At 42.8% G+C, this 16,381-nt stretch overlaps 1 long non-coding RNA gene across 1 annotated transcript in view; it reads right to left on the bottom strand.

Annotated features, from left to right (window-relative positions):
• Positions 1–1,487, bottom strand: part of LOC106735770 (uncharacterized) — an 18,809-nt gene extending 17,322 nt beyond the window's left edge. Inside the window, exon 1 of the long non-coding RNA XR_001371008.2 lies at positions 1,390–1,487. This is a non-coding gene — a long non-coding RNA (uncharacterized LOC106735770). The remainder of the gene's footprint in view (positions 1–1,389) is intronic.
• Between the last annotated feature and the right edge of the window lie 14,894 nt (positions 1,488–16,381).

Genomic DNA, 16,381 nt, shown 5'->3' on the forward strand with positions numbered 1-16,381 from the left:
CGTCCTCTACGAAAAACCCCAAAAAAAAAAAAAAAAAAGAATTATTTTATTGGGCCGGCAGGTGGTGTGGTGGTTAAGGACGCTGAACTTCCACATGGCCGACCATGGTTCGAATCCCAGACTTGGCAGCTTGCTTTCTCACTTTCTCTCTCTCTCTCACTCTGTCCCTCTCTGGTCAAGTTATAAATAAATAAATAAAGTTTTAAAAATAATTATTTTATTTATTGATTGATTTATAATTTTTTTTGAGAGGTTTCAGCTATAGGGCACATACACTCGCCAGAAAGACAGAGACAGAAAGATAGAAAGTGAGAAATCACCCCTGGGGAGATGGCCACGTTGCAATCCCTTTTCCTCCATTCTCCTCTCGGGATCTTGGGCATGCACGCACACGTGCCTGGAGTGTCTAAGCCACTGAGTCCAGGACTTGAATCGCAATCGACTACATGGGAGTCCAGCAATATAGCCATTATGCCAACTACTGGTCCCAATTTTTTAATTTATTTTAATTTGGCCAGAGTGAAGTGAAAAAGCAAGCTGCCAGGTCTGGGACTACAACTATGGTTGCCCACATGGGAGTCCAGTGCCTTTAACCACCACACCACCTGCTGACCCCTTTTTATGTAATTTTCTAAAAGGAATTACATAACTTTATTTATTACTATTATTATTTTTTATTTGACCAGAGAGAGAGAGGGAAAATGAGAGAGCAAGCCACCACGTCCAGCACTTCAGCTCCCATGTGGGAGTCCAGCACCTTCACAATCACACCACCTGTCAGCCCCTGAAATATTTTTTTAAATGAAAATTAATGTAAGAAATTCCATGATAAACAAAATACATTTTAAGTAAAGGCAGGCTCTCACAGGATTGGAGGTGGTGAGTATTATGAGCTGTGTGAAAGTAATCAGCCTATTTTATATTAAAATGTACTTTTTTTTTTTTAAGAGAGATTTTTGCTGTAGGGCATGTGAGCTCCTTAGAGAGACAGGGAGAGACAGAAAGCAAGAAATCACCCCCCCCCCAAAGGGGGATGGCCACACCGCAATCCCTTCTGCATTCTCCTCTCAGGATCTTGAGCACACAAGCACACACACCCAGCATGGTTTTAAGGTGCCAGGTTTGGGACTCGAACTGTGGTCACCTACGTGGGAGTCCAGAGATGTAACCACTATGCCATCTGCTGTTTCCAAAATTTGCTGTTTTATTAACAGATTTTTTTATTACTTCTTTGAAAATACTACATTAAAATATTTATTTGGATTATTGAGTTTTTTGGCAGCCCTTTAAATTTTGTACTCCAGGCTCCACTGTGGGGTACAGTGGTAGTGTGCTGGTCCACAAGGCTGAAGCCATGGGAGAAGGTTGGGGTTCAGTCACTGGGCTCACCTGTATACCCTGGGTGTGCGAGCACATTCCTTGATCCTGGCTGGCTGAGAGGTCTCAGGGGAGACTTGCAGCGTGAGACCCAGTTGAAGGTCTTTCTGTCTTCTGCTCTCTTTTTCAAAAAAGAAATAAAGAAATTTAAATTTTCTATGTGTGCACTTGAAGCTCACTTTTCTTCCTTTTTTTTTTTTAAGGTTTTTTGTCATAGGGCACATGTGCATACTGGAGAAATCACCCTCCCCGGACGGGATAGTCTCACTTCTCCTCCATTCTCCTCTCAGGATTCTGGTCCACACACACACATGTCCAGTGTGACGTTCAAGCCACCAGCTCCGGGACTCGAACCATGAATGACCATGTAGGAATCCAGCCCCTTAACCACCATGCTATTGGCTGGCCCCTGCACTTGAGGCTCAGATACCTTACGCTAGTCCTGGCCCTGTAGCTCCGCATGAATCCTTCCTGGGTAAAGCTGGAAGCAGCTCCCACACCACGTGCCCCAAACAAACTTGGCTCTGGTGACCTGAGCAACACGTGGCTCCGGAAATGCTGTCTTTGCTTGGCATCGCTGATGGTGAAAGGAAACTGTTTTCCGCTCTCTCTGTTTTAACATGTTTCCTGGTTCTTGGGGCACATCCAAGCATCTGACTAGTGATTAATTTTCCAGGTGATATCATGGAGCTAGCAAGACCCCATAGACCCAGTGGGGCGGTGGGGGGGGGACTTGCATGTCTGCTGAGTGTTCACATTCCTCTGCTGAAAATAAGTGTGAAAGACCTAATGGAGGTACAAAGGATGAAAAGTATACACCAAGCACTTAAAAATACTTGCATTATTTCCCCTGTAATTTGCCAGAGGTTGTGTGCACTCACCAGAGAAAGAGAAAAAAAAAAGAGAGGGAGAGGGAGAGAGTAACCCCCACCATAGGGTACGCCACAATCCTTTCTCCATTTCTCTATCCTGCTGGGATTGTGGGCTTGGACACACATGCGCTGGTGTGTTTTTCACTCCACCAGGGCCAAAATTCCAACCACACATGATCTGCCATGTGGGATCCGACTGCCTTAATGACCAGGCATTGAACTGGCTCAAAATATCCTGTTGGGCCAGCAGGTAGTGTGGTGGTTAGGGCAGCTGGATCCCACATGGCCAACTACACGGTTGAGTCCTGGACCGAGCAGCTTGAAAAATGTGCCGGGCACGGGACCGGCAGTTGGCGTAATGGCTATGTCGCTGGATTCCCATATAGTTGACTGCGGTTCAAGTCCTGGACATGATGGCTTAAACTGACAACGGGCACGTGTGCATACATGCCCAAGATCCCGAGAGGGGACTGGAGAAGGGATGGTAGCATGGCCATCCCCCCCGGTGGGTGATTTCTTGCTTTCTGTCTCTCTGTCTTTCTGGCAAGCGTAATGTGCCATATAGCAAAAACCTCTTTAAAAAAAAAAAAAAAAAAGTGCCGGGCAAGTATATGTGCCCAAAATCCAGAAAGGAAAAAATGAAGAGGGGACTGTGGCATGGGCATGCCACATGAGAGGGTGCTTTCTCACTTCTCCCTCCTCTCTTCTCCTCTCCTTTCCCCCTCTCTCTTTCTCTCTTTCTCACAAGCACACATACCCTCTGACAAAATTTTAAAAAAAAGAAACAAGAAACTAGTAAAATTGAACTAAACTTCTCTCTATATACCTGAATATCCCTATACGCTCCACGTGTAAGGTTACTTTTCCTCTAATATCCAAATAAGATGTTTAAGCATCCCCTAAACCTTAGGATGCTCCCTAGTGGGGAGCTCTGTAAGCTCCTGCCCTCTATTTCTGCTCGCAGTGAGTGTTTACCCACATTGGACTTCTCGCCCCTGTAGCGGTGGTCCTCTCTGAGCAATCCTTTGTCCCATGTATGCATTTCTTACCCCCGTACTTTGAGACAGCAGTAAAAAGGCAAAATTTTGGAGGCCAGCGGGTGGCATAGTGGTTGAGGTACCGGACTCCCACGTGGCTGACCATGCCATTTGCTTTCTCATTTTCTCTTTCTCCATCTCTCTCTCTCCCATCAAATTAAATAATAATAATAATAATAATAAACAAAATTAATTTTTTTTAAAAGAAGGCTTTTGTCTGAAACAGACTTTTCCTAAAGGTTTATGGAAACCAGAAAAAGGCACTAAAGCATAGTCCAGGTAGGAAAATCATTTAAGATCAAATAAAGAACATCTTTGGATAAGCAAAAACTAAATGAATCTCTACAAGCAGACCTGCCTGTAAGAGATGCTAAGGAAAGTTCTTCCGGGTAGAAGGAAATGAAACCAGATGGAAACCTGGATCGTCGGAAAGAACGAAGAGCACCAAAAATAGTAGAAGAATAAATGTGAAAAACTGTTTTTCCTCTTCATTTCCTTAAAATGTAGAATGTTGAAAGCAAAAGTTTTAACCTTGTGAGATTTATAACTTATGTAGATGTAAGATATAATACATGATTTAAAGCAGTAGACTGTTCTAATAGACTGAAACATTAAGGATATGTATTATAAAATCTTTTAAAAATTATTTATTATTATTATTTAATTTGACCAGAGAAAGAGAGCGAGAGAAAGTAAGAAAGCAAGCCACCAAGTCTGGTGGCACAGTCGGCATGTGGGTGTCTAGCACCTTTACCACCATCCCACCTGCTGGTGCCTGTATTATAACATTTTTAACAACCACTTTAAAAATGCAAAGAGGAGGACCAGCAGGTGGAATAGTGGTAAAGGTGCTGTACACTCACACATGGCTGACCATGGGTCAAGTCCCAGACCTGGCGGCTTGCTCTCTCTCTCTCTCTCATTTTCTCTTGTGTGTGTGTCTCTCTGGTCAAATTAAAATAATAAATGAATGAATGAATAAAATTAAATAATTATTTTTAAAAAATGCAAAGAGGGTCAGCAGGTGGCATGGTGGTTAAGGGCACGGCACTCCCGCATGGCCGACCATGACTCAAGTCCGAGACCTGGCAGCTTGTTTTCTCCCTTCCCCTCTTTCTCTTTCACTCTGTCCCTCTCTGGTCAAATTAAAATAAGTAAGTAAATAAGTAAAGTTAAATCATTCTTTTTAAAAATAATGCAAGGAGGGGGCCAGCAGGTAGCATGGTGGTTAAGGTGTTAGACTCCCACATGGACAGCAATGGTTTGAGCCCCAGACTTGATGGTTTGAAACTCACAGTAGGTGCATGTGCATACCTGTCCAAAATCCCAGTGAAGGAGAAGGGACTGTGGCAAGGCCATCCCACCAGGGAGCAATTTCTCACTTTTTCTCTCACTGTCTCTCTGCAGAGCCCACACGCCCTAAGACAAAAAAACAAAAAAACAAAAACAAACAAAAAAAAAACCTCAAAGAAGTATAACATAAAAAGCTGATAGATGAATGAAAGCAGATTTCCATAAACTGTTGAGTTAACCCAAAAGAAGGCAAGAAAGGAATAGCAGACAACCAAAAAAAGACAAACAGGAAACAAACAGTAAAATGACAGACCCATATCCAACTATATAATTATATTACAAAGTTACTGACCAGCAGGTAATGTGTTGGTGAAGGTGTTGGACTCCACATGGCTGGCTGTGGTTCAAGTCCCAGACTTGAAAATCCTGCTGGGCATGTGTAAGCATGTGCCTCTCCTCCAAAATCCCACGAAGAGAATGGAGGAGAAGGGATTACGGAGTGCCATCCCCTCGGGCAGTGATTTCTTACTTTCCTTCTCTCTGTCTCTCTCTCTCTGGCTGAGCAAATGCACCCTATGGCAAAAACCTTAAAAAGAAAAAAAGTCATTGGTCTGAGGACCAGGTGGTGGCTCAGTGGTAATACAACTGGATCCACATGGGAAGAATCTGGGGTTCTTGTCCTGGGACCTCCCTGAGAACATCGGGTACACCTGTGATCCAGTCTGGCTGAGCCCAGAGACGCTACTGAGGATATCTGTCTCTCTGTGTCTTCTTTTCTGTATCTCTCATGAAATGAATGAATAAACAAACTAAAAATAATAATTTATGGCCTAAAATGCTTCAATTAAAATATGGAAATTGCCAGAATGGATAAAAAGCATGATCTGTATCCACTCTGTTTGAGACACACAACAAAAGTTCATGGGAAATAGATGAAAAACGGCTATATTTTGCAAACAATAAGCTTGAGAAAGTTGAAGTACCTAAATTCTATGAAATGAATTAGACTTTAAGACAAGACTGCTAGCAAAGATTAAAAGGGAAATTTCAGGGACCAGCAGTTAGCATAATGGCTATGTCGCTGGATTCCCACATAGTCGACCGCGGTTCTCATCCCGGACCCAGTGGCTTAAAAACTCACACCGGGCACGTGTGCGTGCGTGCCCAAGATCCCGAGAGGAGAATGGAGGAGAAGAGATTGCGGCGTGACCATCCCCCTGGGGAGTGATTTCCTGCTTTCTGTCTCTCTGTCTCTCTCTGTCTGGAGAGCGCACGCGCCCTATAGCAAAAATCTCTCTCTCAAAAAAAAAGGGAAATTTCATAATAATAAATTTCACCAGGAAGGTAAAATAATCATGTCTGTATATTGTATACACTTCATAGTTTCAAAATAAATGAAAGAAAAACTGACAGAATGACAAAGTGAAAGGGAGAAATACACAAATCCACTATCATAGTTGCCTATTTTACTCCCCTTTTCAGTAACTTACAAAGAAATTAGACCAAAAAAATCAGTATAAACATAGAAGATTGGAGCAATATTTCAATCACCTGTGAGGACGTAAGTCTGACTGCTTTTTCCTATTTTCCAAAATCTTTTCCAGAGGGCCTGGAGGGAGTCACACCCACAGACATTAACAGACCATTTTGATCCATTAGTGACAGGATTCTTCCTACATCCTGCCTCTGGCATAGTACCTTTGTGATATATTAAGCCTCCTTATCTCTGTTAAAGTACATTCTTTTCTGATCTCAGCAAACCTTACTTTTCCAGTGACCAACCTAAAAACTGTAAACCCACCTATACCCTACAAGCCCCTCTCCCCACATGTCCTGCCTTTTTGGACCACACCAATGGAAAATCTCTTCACTAAATTCCAAACACATTCTCACTCTCAAAATCAAATAAAAGGAGCCCCTGTACCTGTTCACCCTGAGAAAGGCATGTTTGTCTCCTCTCCGGGCCTAGGTCATTCATATTCTGCTTAGAAATAAACCACATTATTATTTTTACAGACTTGGTTATTTCCATCAACACCTGACTTAGTTGATATTTTAAAATAATTATTTTATTCAAGTTTATTTATCATTATTATTTTTTAATTTGCACAGAGAAAGAAGAGAGAGAGTGAAAGTGAGAAAGCGAGCTGCTAGGTCTGGAACTTGAACTATAATCGTCCATGTGGGAGTCCAGGGCCCTTACCTGATATGGAGAGACCCTGAATTCATGAATAACTCAGGACTGATAGCTGTCTGAGGTTTCTGCCTTCAGCAAACTTACTGCCCCTCCTCAGAGCTGCAGGGTAACCTGAAACCTTGAATAGGTTAGACTTCCTGCTTCTCTGCCACCTCCATTTTAGGGCAGGTTCTGAGCCCCTTTCCCATTCCTAACACTCAAAGACCTCTCATCCCCACTTCACCCATGAAAGACCATGTCCAACCCCCAGTTATGGCCAGAGATTCAGAGTATTAACTCCTCTGTGCCCACTGATGTAATAAAGAGTTCACCTGTGTCTCCTCAGTGCTGTCTCCATTCCTTGGTGTCTGTTTTTTTCTACAACATAACCACCATGCCACCTGCCAGCCCCTGATTTAATGGATATTTAAAAAGGCTCCAACAGAATACACATTATTATTAATTTTTTTTTTAAGAGAGAGATTTTTGCTATAGGGCACATGTGGTCACTGGAGAGACAGAGACAGAGAAACAGAAAGCAAGAAATCAATGGTGAGGTGGATGGCCACACAGCTATCTCTCCTCTTCTATTCTACTCTCAGGATTTGGGGCACACATGCACACACACCCGGTGTGAGTTTTAAGCTGCTGAGTCTGGGACTTGAACTGAGGTCAACTATGTGGGAGTCCAGTGATGTAACCATTACACCATCTGCTGGTCTCAGAATATACATTATTTCTGAGTTCAAGTGCTCCTGGTATACTGACCAAGGTAGACCATATTCTGAGTCATAAAACAAGTATCAATACATTTAAAAGGATTAAAATATACAGAGCACATTATCTGTACACAGTGAGACAAAAAGACCTAGTTTTTTTATTCAGCAATATACTGAAGGATGTGATCAATGCAATAAGATAGGAAACATAAAAAATGGAAAAGAAGAAATAAAACTATTTCAGATGGCATGACCATTTACACAGAAATACTAAGGAATCTATAAGAGAAGTAATACAAGAGATTAACAACTTTACAAGACACAAAGTTATTTTAAAAATCAATTGTGCTTGGGAACCAGCAGTTAGCATAATGGCTATGTCGCTGGACTCCCACGTAGTCGACCGTGGTTCGCGTCCCGGACCCGGTGGCTTAAAACTCACGCCGGGCACGTGTGCGTACGTGCCCAAGATCCCAAGAGGAGAATGGAGGAGAAGGGATTGCGGCATGACCATCCCCCCTGGGGGGTGATTTCTCGCTTTCTGTCTCTATGTCTCTCTCTGTCTGTCTGGCGAGCGCACGCGCCCTATAGTGAAAAACCTCTCCAAAAAAAAAAAATCAATTGTGCTTTTGCATATACTAGTAAACAATTGAAAAATGAAATTTTAAAAAATTCCATTTACAATGGTATGACAAAATAGAAATGACAGAAATTATTTTAACAAAGACACATTGTTGCAAGCTGCAAATCATTGCTATGGGGCATTTAAGATGACCTAAATAAATAATATGATGGTTAATTTTATGTGTCAATTTGAATGGGCCAGGAGATACCTTGACTGGCCCAGATATTCTCTTAAACATTATTTCTGGGTGTGTCTATGAGATGTTTCTGGGAGAGATTAGCATTTGAATTGGTGGACTTAGTAAAGCAGAGGGCCCTCCCCAGTGTGGGTGGGCAAACTTCAATCCTTCTAGGGGCTGAATAGAACAAAATTGGAGGAAGGGAGATTCCTTGTCTCTGCCTGATTGCCTGGGCTGAGACACCAGTCTTCTACCATCAGTGCTACTGGTTTTCATAACTTTAGACTCAGACTTTAATTTATACTACCAACTCTTTAGCTCTAAGGCCTTCAAACTATATTACCAACTTTCCTGGGTCTCCAGCTTCTAAAAGGCATATCGTTGGACTTCTCAGCCTCTATAATCATGTAATCTAGTTCCTTATAATCTCATCAATGAGGGGGTCTTCAAAAGTTCATAAGAAAAGGGGACCAGTGAATGGTGTAACAGTTACGTCACTGGATTCCCATGTAGTTAACCATGGTTTGAGTCCTGGACCCAGTGGCTTAAAACTTAATGCTAAGGGGACCAACAGTTGGCATAATGGCTATGTCGCTAGACTCCCATGTAGTCGACCATGGTTCGAGTCCCAGACCTGGCGGCTTAAACTCACGCCAGGCGTGTGTGCGTGTGTGCCCAAGATCCCGAGAGGAGAATGGAGGAGAAGGGATTGCAGTGTGGCCATTCCCCCTGGGGGGTGATTTCTCACTTTCTGTCTCTCTGTCTCTGTCTTTCTGGCGAACACACACGCCCTATAGTAAAAACCTCTCAAAAAAAAAAAAAAAAGTAATCCAGGCAGTGTGATTCTATCAGAAACATCAACAAATAAGTTAGCAGAATAAAATAGATAGTGCAGAATTCACTTAGATGGTTATTTAATTTTTAACAAAGGTGCCAATATGGAAAGTCTCTTCAGTAAATAGTTTTTAAACAACCAAATATCCAGTAAAACAAAACAAAGCCTATGATGACAAAACCTACCCTCAACCTTTACCTTATACTATACACAAAAATTAGAGATACATCATAGACTTAAATATAAAAGTTAAAATGATAAGCTCTCTATACAAAAATATCTTCATGACTTGGTAGTAAGCAAAGTTTGTGTGTATATGTGTTTTAAGACATTCAAGAAAATAGTCAAGATGAATAGACTGGGAGATATATTTGTAAAGATAACATTTATCTGGAAAAGGATTGCTATTTGGAACTTAGAACTCCTATAATCCAATAGCAAAAGGATAAACAACCTCCCTCCCTCCCAAGAAAAAGGGCAAAAATTTGAACCCATATTTCACAAAGGCAGATATATCACTGGTTAAGAAACACTTGAAAAAATGTTCAATACCGGGGAAATAAAAATTAAAACTACAGTGAAATATTACTATATACCACCAGAATAGCTTTAAAAAATTGGCAACATCAAATGTAAAGGTTGTTGAAAAATGTCAGCTTTCCCATATTCTTGGTGGGAATGTAAAACTACAGCCACATCGAGCTACAGGTCTGGAAGTTTGTGAACAACCAAGCATGCACTCTGAGCCAACGATTTCAGTCTCAGGTATTTACCCGAGAGAAATGAAAGCATGTGTACCCCAAAAGTTTATTGTTAACAGCACTTTCTTTATACGACCCCAAACTGGAAGCACCCCAGATTCCAGTCACAGGGGAAATAAACAAGTTGTGATGTTGGGCAAGTGGCATGGTAGTTAAGGATGCTGAACTCCCACATGGCGGACCACAGTTCAAGTCCTCGACTTGGTGGCTTACTTTCTCACTTTCCCTCTCTCTCTTGCTCTGTCCCTCTCAGGTCAAATTAAAATAAAATAAATAAATAAAGTTATATACCAGCAGTTGGCATAATGGTTATGTCACTGGACTCCCATGTAGTCGATCGCGATTCAAGTCCCAGACTTGGTGGCTTAAACTCACACCGGGTGAATGTGTGTGCGTGCCCAAGATCCTAAGAAGAGAATGGAGAAGGGATTGTGGGAGAAATCACAGGGTGATTTCTCACTTTCTGTCTCTCTGTCTCTCTCTGTCTTTCTGGCGAGCACACACTCCCTATCGCAAAAAGCCTCTCGAAATAATAATAATAGTTCTAAAAAAAATTGTCATGTATTTAAATAGCAAAAGAACAAACTAGTTATTTACACAGTACTGTGAATGAATTTCAAAACCATACTGAGTGAAGCAAGACTGATAAAAGACTACATAACGTGATGTTCTAAATCTACCAAAACTAATCTGTAGTGGAAAAAATAAACCACAATTGTTGTAGGGGGCATAAAGGAACTTTCTGGAAAATAACATTCTGTATGTGTGTGTATATATATATATATATATATGTGTATGTGTGTGCATGTGTATATATGTATGTATATACATATGTGCATTCATGTATTTTTTTCTTCTAGAGTCCACCCACTTCTTTCTTCCATGAGCGAGTGAGCGAGAGAGAGAGAGAGAGAGAGAAGGTGGCACCCCCAACAGGGTCCACAAGCCGCAGTCCACACCCAGCTCTAGCCAGCCCCAGACCACAAACACACCCCCCACCATGTTTACAGAGGTCCCTGGGATGTGAACCTGGAGCCTTTCTAGATGGTTCAGCATCAGTTACTGCTGTGCCACCATCCCACCCCGTTTTATATTTTGACAGGGGTCGGCATATGCATTTCTCAACCTCATTAAATGATACGTAGTTAACATATATACATTTCACTTTGTCTAAATTTTCTCTCAAAGAAAAACCCATAGGCTGGCTGGCAGGTGGTGTGGTTATAGGTGTTGGATTCCCACATGGCAAACTGCGGTTTGCGTCTCAGTCCTGGCAGCTTACTTTCTCTCTCTCTCTCTCTCCCTCTCTCTCTGGTCAAATTGAAATAAACAAACAAATAAATACATAAAATTAAATAAAATAATCCTTAAAAAAAAGAAAAACCCATAAGTAAACATCAAAATTCTGTCAATAATACAGAAACCTTTGGGAGTAAATTATACCAGTGTGTACAATTTACTTTGCAATGCATAAAAAAAATAGATTGATGGATGGGTGGAGGGTAGAGAGGTGATAAAGTTAATAATAGGTTAACTTAGAATATAAGTGGTTCATGGATGAATGTTTGTGGTACAATTATTTCAACTTTTCTCTATGTTTCCAAGTTTTCTAAATAAACCACTGGGAAAATTGAACTCTAAACATGTCCAAATGCATTGATAGCATTATCGGTAATGGCCCCCAAATGGAAACAACTTAGAGGCTCATTAACGATAACAGGGAGAGATAAATTGTGGTTTTATCAGATAATGGGAGAGTATATGGCAATAAGGCTGGAATATTTGTGATTGCATGCCGCAGTGTGGATGAATCTCCCAAATGCAATGTTGAGTAAAAGAAGGCAGACACCACAGAGCAAAACTCACTTGTACAAGGTGCAGAAACAGGCAAAACTCGTCAAGGTTGTTCAAAATCAGGATAGCGATTGCCTTCAGGCAGTGTCATGACTCTTGACTAGACAAGGACACCAGGGTTCCTTGGGTCCTGGAAATGTTCTGTGGCCTGACTTGAGTGCTGGCTATCAAGGTGTGGTCAGCTTGTGAAAATCTACCAAGTGGTGCACATTTCTCCCTGTCAGGTGTTCTATACTTACATTCTATAAAAAGTTTTTAAAAAATTAACGTTCGACTTCATTGCTCTTAAAACAGGTTCCTCAGCCCAGCCCCACCCCTGGGAATTCTTTGCCAACCCTCTTACTCCCATCTCTCTTCTCCCAGTTCCCAGGCTCTGACACGCCTGTCTCCCTCACCTGCCAGGGAAAAACTCAGTGCAGAGGAATTTAGTTTTCAACCTCAACCTCTACCCCAGTCTCAGCTGCAGGATGAATCCAACTAGAAAAGGCTCATTAATGACCTCAACCAAGAAGCCATGTGGTTCCAAGATAAATCCCTTTGCTTCCTTAGAACAACAATAACATTGCTGTAGGCTTTTATTTTTTAAAGCAAAATTTGTCTTCCCTTTATGTGGGTACCTGTATCACCCCCTTCTACCATTACAGCTTATCCCAGCCATTGTCTTCTCCTGAAAGAAGTGGTTACAGCTTACTCCATTTGGCAAGTCTCAGCAGCCGTTGACTTACCCGAGGTTGTTCTGGTGCTTTAACTCAGGCTCAAGAACCCCTTGGTTGGTAAATCAACCTTCAGACCACAGCAAAACTGGGGTGGAGGAGCAGAGGAGAGGGGAAGAGAGGCAAGATAGTGGGAGAAGAGTCAAGTACAGAACTGGGACACAACCCCTGCCTTTCCCAGAACTGCAATTGATTGAGAAGTCTAGATGCATATACATCTCAACTAAGCAAGAGAACTATTGAATTAAGCATTATGTTTATGTGATGGGTCAAGTTTCAGTTCTCTTGTTACTTGACACAATGGATCTTTCCCTCTTCCTCAAAATATTCTTCCGGGCTTCCTTATCTCCCAGTTTCTTTTGAATCTTCTGCTAGTTCCTCTTCCCCTCTTTGACCACTAAATGTTGGAGTGCCCCAGGCCATGGCCTTTAGCCCTCTTAAACTACCTTCTTGGTCTTTAGCCTTCTTAAACTACATTTACTCCCTTGACAACCTTACCTGATCTTGTGGCTTAAAAAATACCATCTAAACCCTAATGACTCCTGCATCTGTATTTCCAGCCAGATGGCTACCTCGAGCTCAAGAATTGTTTGTTGAACCACCTTTGCACCTCCACCTGGGTCTCTAACAGGCATCTCAAATGCATTGTGTCCAACACTGAGCCCTGCTGTCTTTCCTCTGTGCCTGCTCCTCCATGTCTACCTCAGTAACTGGCAACTCCATTCTTCCAGATGCTCGAGCTGGCCACCTAACTACCTTTCCTGACACCTTTCTTTCTCCCACTTCCCACCTCCAATCTGTCAGGAACTCCTGTTGACTTAATTTCAGAACCATCCAGAATCTGACCTTCTTGTTTTCTTCCCTCTTTCCGTCCAAGCCACCATCATTTTCACTCAGGTTATCAACAACCTCCAAACCTTGCCCCCTTTCAGCCTGCCCTTAACACAGCGCCAGAGCAATATTGGTAAACTCAAGCCCACGCAATATCCCCTCCTGGCTTCCTATTGCGCCCAGAAAAAATGCCCGCATTCTCACAAGGGCCGCAAGGCTGCACAGAGGCTGGCCTCCTCTCCTTACCCACCTCTACTCGGTCCCCCCTGCTCTCACCCTCCTTGTTCTACTCTAGCCATGCTGGCCTCCATGTCATTCCTTGAACACAAGGAATGTACTTGCCTCCATGCTTTCGTAGTTGCCTGTCCCTCTCTTCCAAACGCTCTTTCCCCTACATGGCTCACTCTCACCTCCATCAGATCTTAAGTCTGGTGTCACCTTCTCAGTAAAACCTGTCCTGGCCATCCTGTCTCAAATTATACTTCTTTTGTTTTTCCAATATTTTGCTATAGGGCATGTTCACTAGCCAGAGAGATGGGGGAATGGAGTGAGAAATCAGTCACCCACTCCCCCCCGGGAGGATGACCATGCTGCAATCCCTTCTTCATTCTCTTGTCAGGATTTTGGACATGCATACACACTGGCATGTTTTTTAAGCCCTCGGGTCTGGGACTCAAATTGTGAGGTCAGTCACATGAGATCCAGCTGCCTTAACCACCCTGCCACCTGGTTGGGCCCTAAATTGTACCTGTAGATTTTTTTCACATATTCCCTATCTCCTTTTTCTGCCTTATTTTGCCATTTAGCACTTAGTAGTTATCCCTTAATATATGAGCGTCTTCAAAAAGTTCACAGAAAATGTGCATTATGAAAAAACTATACATGAGTTTCAATTTTTTTTTTTTTTTGCACCAGAGTAAATTTGCACTTTGATTCAACTTTTTCAACTTTCTGAAGTTCCCCTTCCTACAAACATTTATGTACTTATTGGGTCATCCGAAAAGTCAGGACATATTTTCCTATGCAAAAATGTATCATGACTTCTGACAAGCCAATATATCCTTCAGTGTCCATCTTCCTCCACTAGAATGTGAAGTCCAGAAGGCAAAAAGTTTTGTCTTGGGCCAGCAAGTGTTGTAGTGGTTAAGGTACTGGACTTCCACATGGCAGACCGCAGTTCAAGTTCTGGACCTGGAGGCTTAAAACTCATGCGGTCCATATGCATGCAGGCCTAAAATCTCAAGAGGAGAATGGAGGAGAAGGGATTGCAATGTGGCCTTCCCCCCACCCAGGGGTGATCTCTCACTTTCTCTCTCTGTCTCTCCAGTGGACGCATGCACCCTATGTCAAAAATCTTTCTTAAAAAAAAATTTTTTTTTTGGTCTGTTTTGTTCAGTCAGGCCTTCTAGATCAGTGCTTGGCATAGACAGGTGTTCAATATTTGTTGCATGAATCAATGGTTATTTCAGAATGGCCTGGGAAGTGCTAACAGATAAGAGGAAGTTAAGTCAGATGAAGGAGGACTTAGAGTGGGCTGCAAATACCTGGGCAGGGGTGGAATCTACTGTAGTCTTTGAGAATGCGGAGTCTTTGGAAAGGTGAGATGAAAGAGAAATCTATTCCGCAGTGGTTAAGCACGTAAACTTTTGAGTCATTCAGTTGAATCCAAATCTTGGCTCAGCCACTTATCATAACTTCTCTGGGTCTCAGCTTCCCTATCTATAAAATGGAGACAATCATACCTACCTTACAGGTTTTGATTTTTAAGAATCCAATGAGATACCATGCACATAATGTCTAGCACAGGTAGGGTGCTGAGGAAGACTTGGTTCAAATAATGGTAGTTGTTCTCATTATGTAGAGCTGAAGATATCTACAAGTTAAGACTGTACGTTGAAGGCATGTGGATCCTCTCACACAGAGGGTAGAGCGATGGAGCTTACTGGGCCCAAGCTTTCCTGCTAAGTTTTTAATATGATTTATGATGGAGAGCACATGCACGAGAAAGAGAAGTACCACGGAGGTCTCATCGCTCGGCCTTCCCCTGCTCTCCAGTCCGTCGGGGTTTGGCCATGTATGCACCGGGGGCGGGGGATCCGAACCCACAGGGGGCACATGGCTCTAGCACTGTAGTTCAGTACTCTGCCAACTGTGTCACCGAGACCAGGCCAGCTGGAGATTCAGACTGGGGTATAACAGCTTCTGTCTCAAAACTATCAGTTCCTAGACGCAGCCAGCTGGGTTGAACCCAATTTCCCTCCTGCATTAGTTAAGATGGCCCTGCTTACAAGCCTCAGAATTAGGCACAAACATGGCACGAGGCCCCTTCTGGGGACCAAGCAGCTCCCAGCCGCCTGCCGCTGATGCAATCGGGGCAAAGAGAAATGATTCACTTCAGCCCTGCATCAACCTCGGGATTCGGGCCAAGCAAAGGTTTGGGGTTGGTTAGTGGATTATTTTTTCCCTTCCTGAGTTGAAAGAGTAACTTTGTGTTTGAAAAAGGCACTTTCTTTATGCAGAGAAATTCTGTGGTGAGGTTTTGCTGGGCTCGGGCTGGGATGAAGCACCTTTGCTTATGTCTGGAGAGAGAATGAAATGTAGTGCCACTATTCCCCCCTCCCCGCAGACTCCGAGCTGAAAGGTGTCTTTCAAAAAAGCTGGAGACAAGGGAGGTGACTCCTAGGTAAAAGGCTGATGTACAGGAGGCTGCCAGAGAAGCGGCTTCTTGTTTGTTAGCATGGGTTTGTGGCGAGGAGGTCTATGAAGCCCTCCCCAGAGTACCCGAGACCAAGCAGAACAAATACAGCCTCTATTTGTTCATCTCTACCCTGGATTTAGATGGTGCTTTACGGCCAGGGTTATGGGGATCAGCCGAAACCCAGGCTGATGTTTATTCCCGGGATTGCAACGACAGACAAATGCCTCTCTGTCCTTCCATTTTCCAAGCCAGAAGAGCAGGAGACACTTTCAAATCAAATAGGTAGCGAAGAGTTATTTTTTAAGTGCTCACTGAGTCTCCAAGGCTGAGCCACATAAATATAAAAAGAAAAGATCCCAAACTAAAAAAAAAAAAAAAAAAAAAAAACCAAAAACCAGCCCCCGCCCCCTCA

This window comes from Tupaia chinensis, unplaced genomic scaffold (genome assembly GCF_000334495.1).
Source record: "Tupaia chinensis unplaced genomic scaffold, TupChi_1.0 Scaffold000523_1, whole genome shotgun sequence".
Lineage (NCBI taxonomy): Eukaryota > Metazoa > Chordata > Mammalia > Scandentia > Tupaiidae > Tupaia > Tupaia belangeri.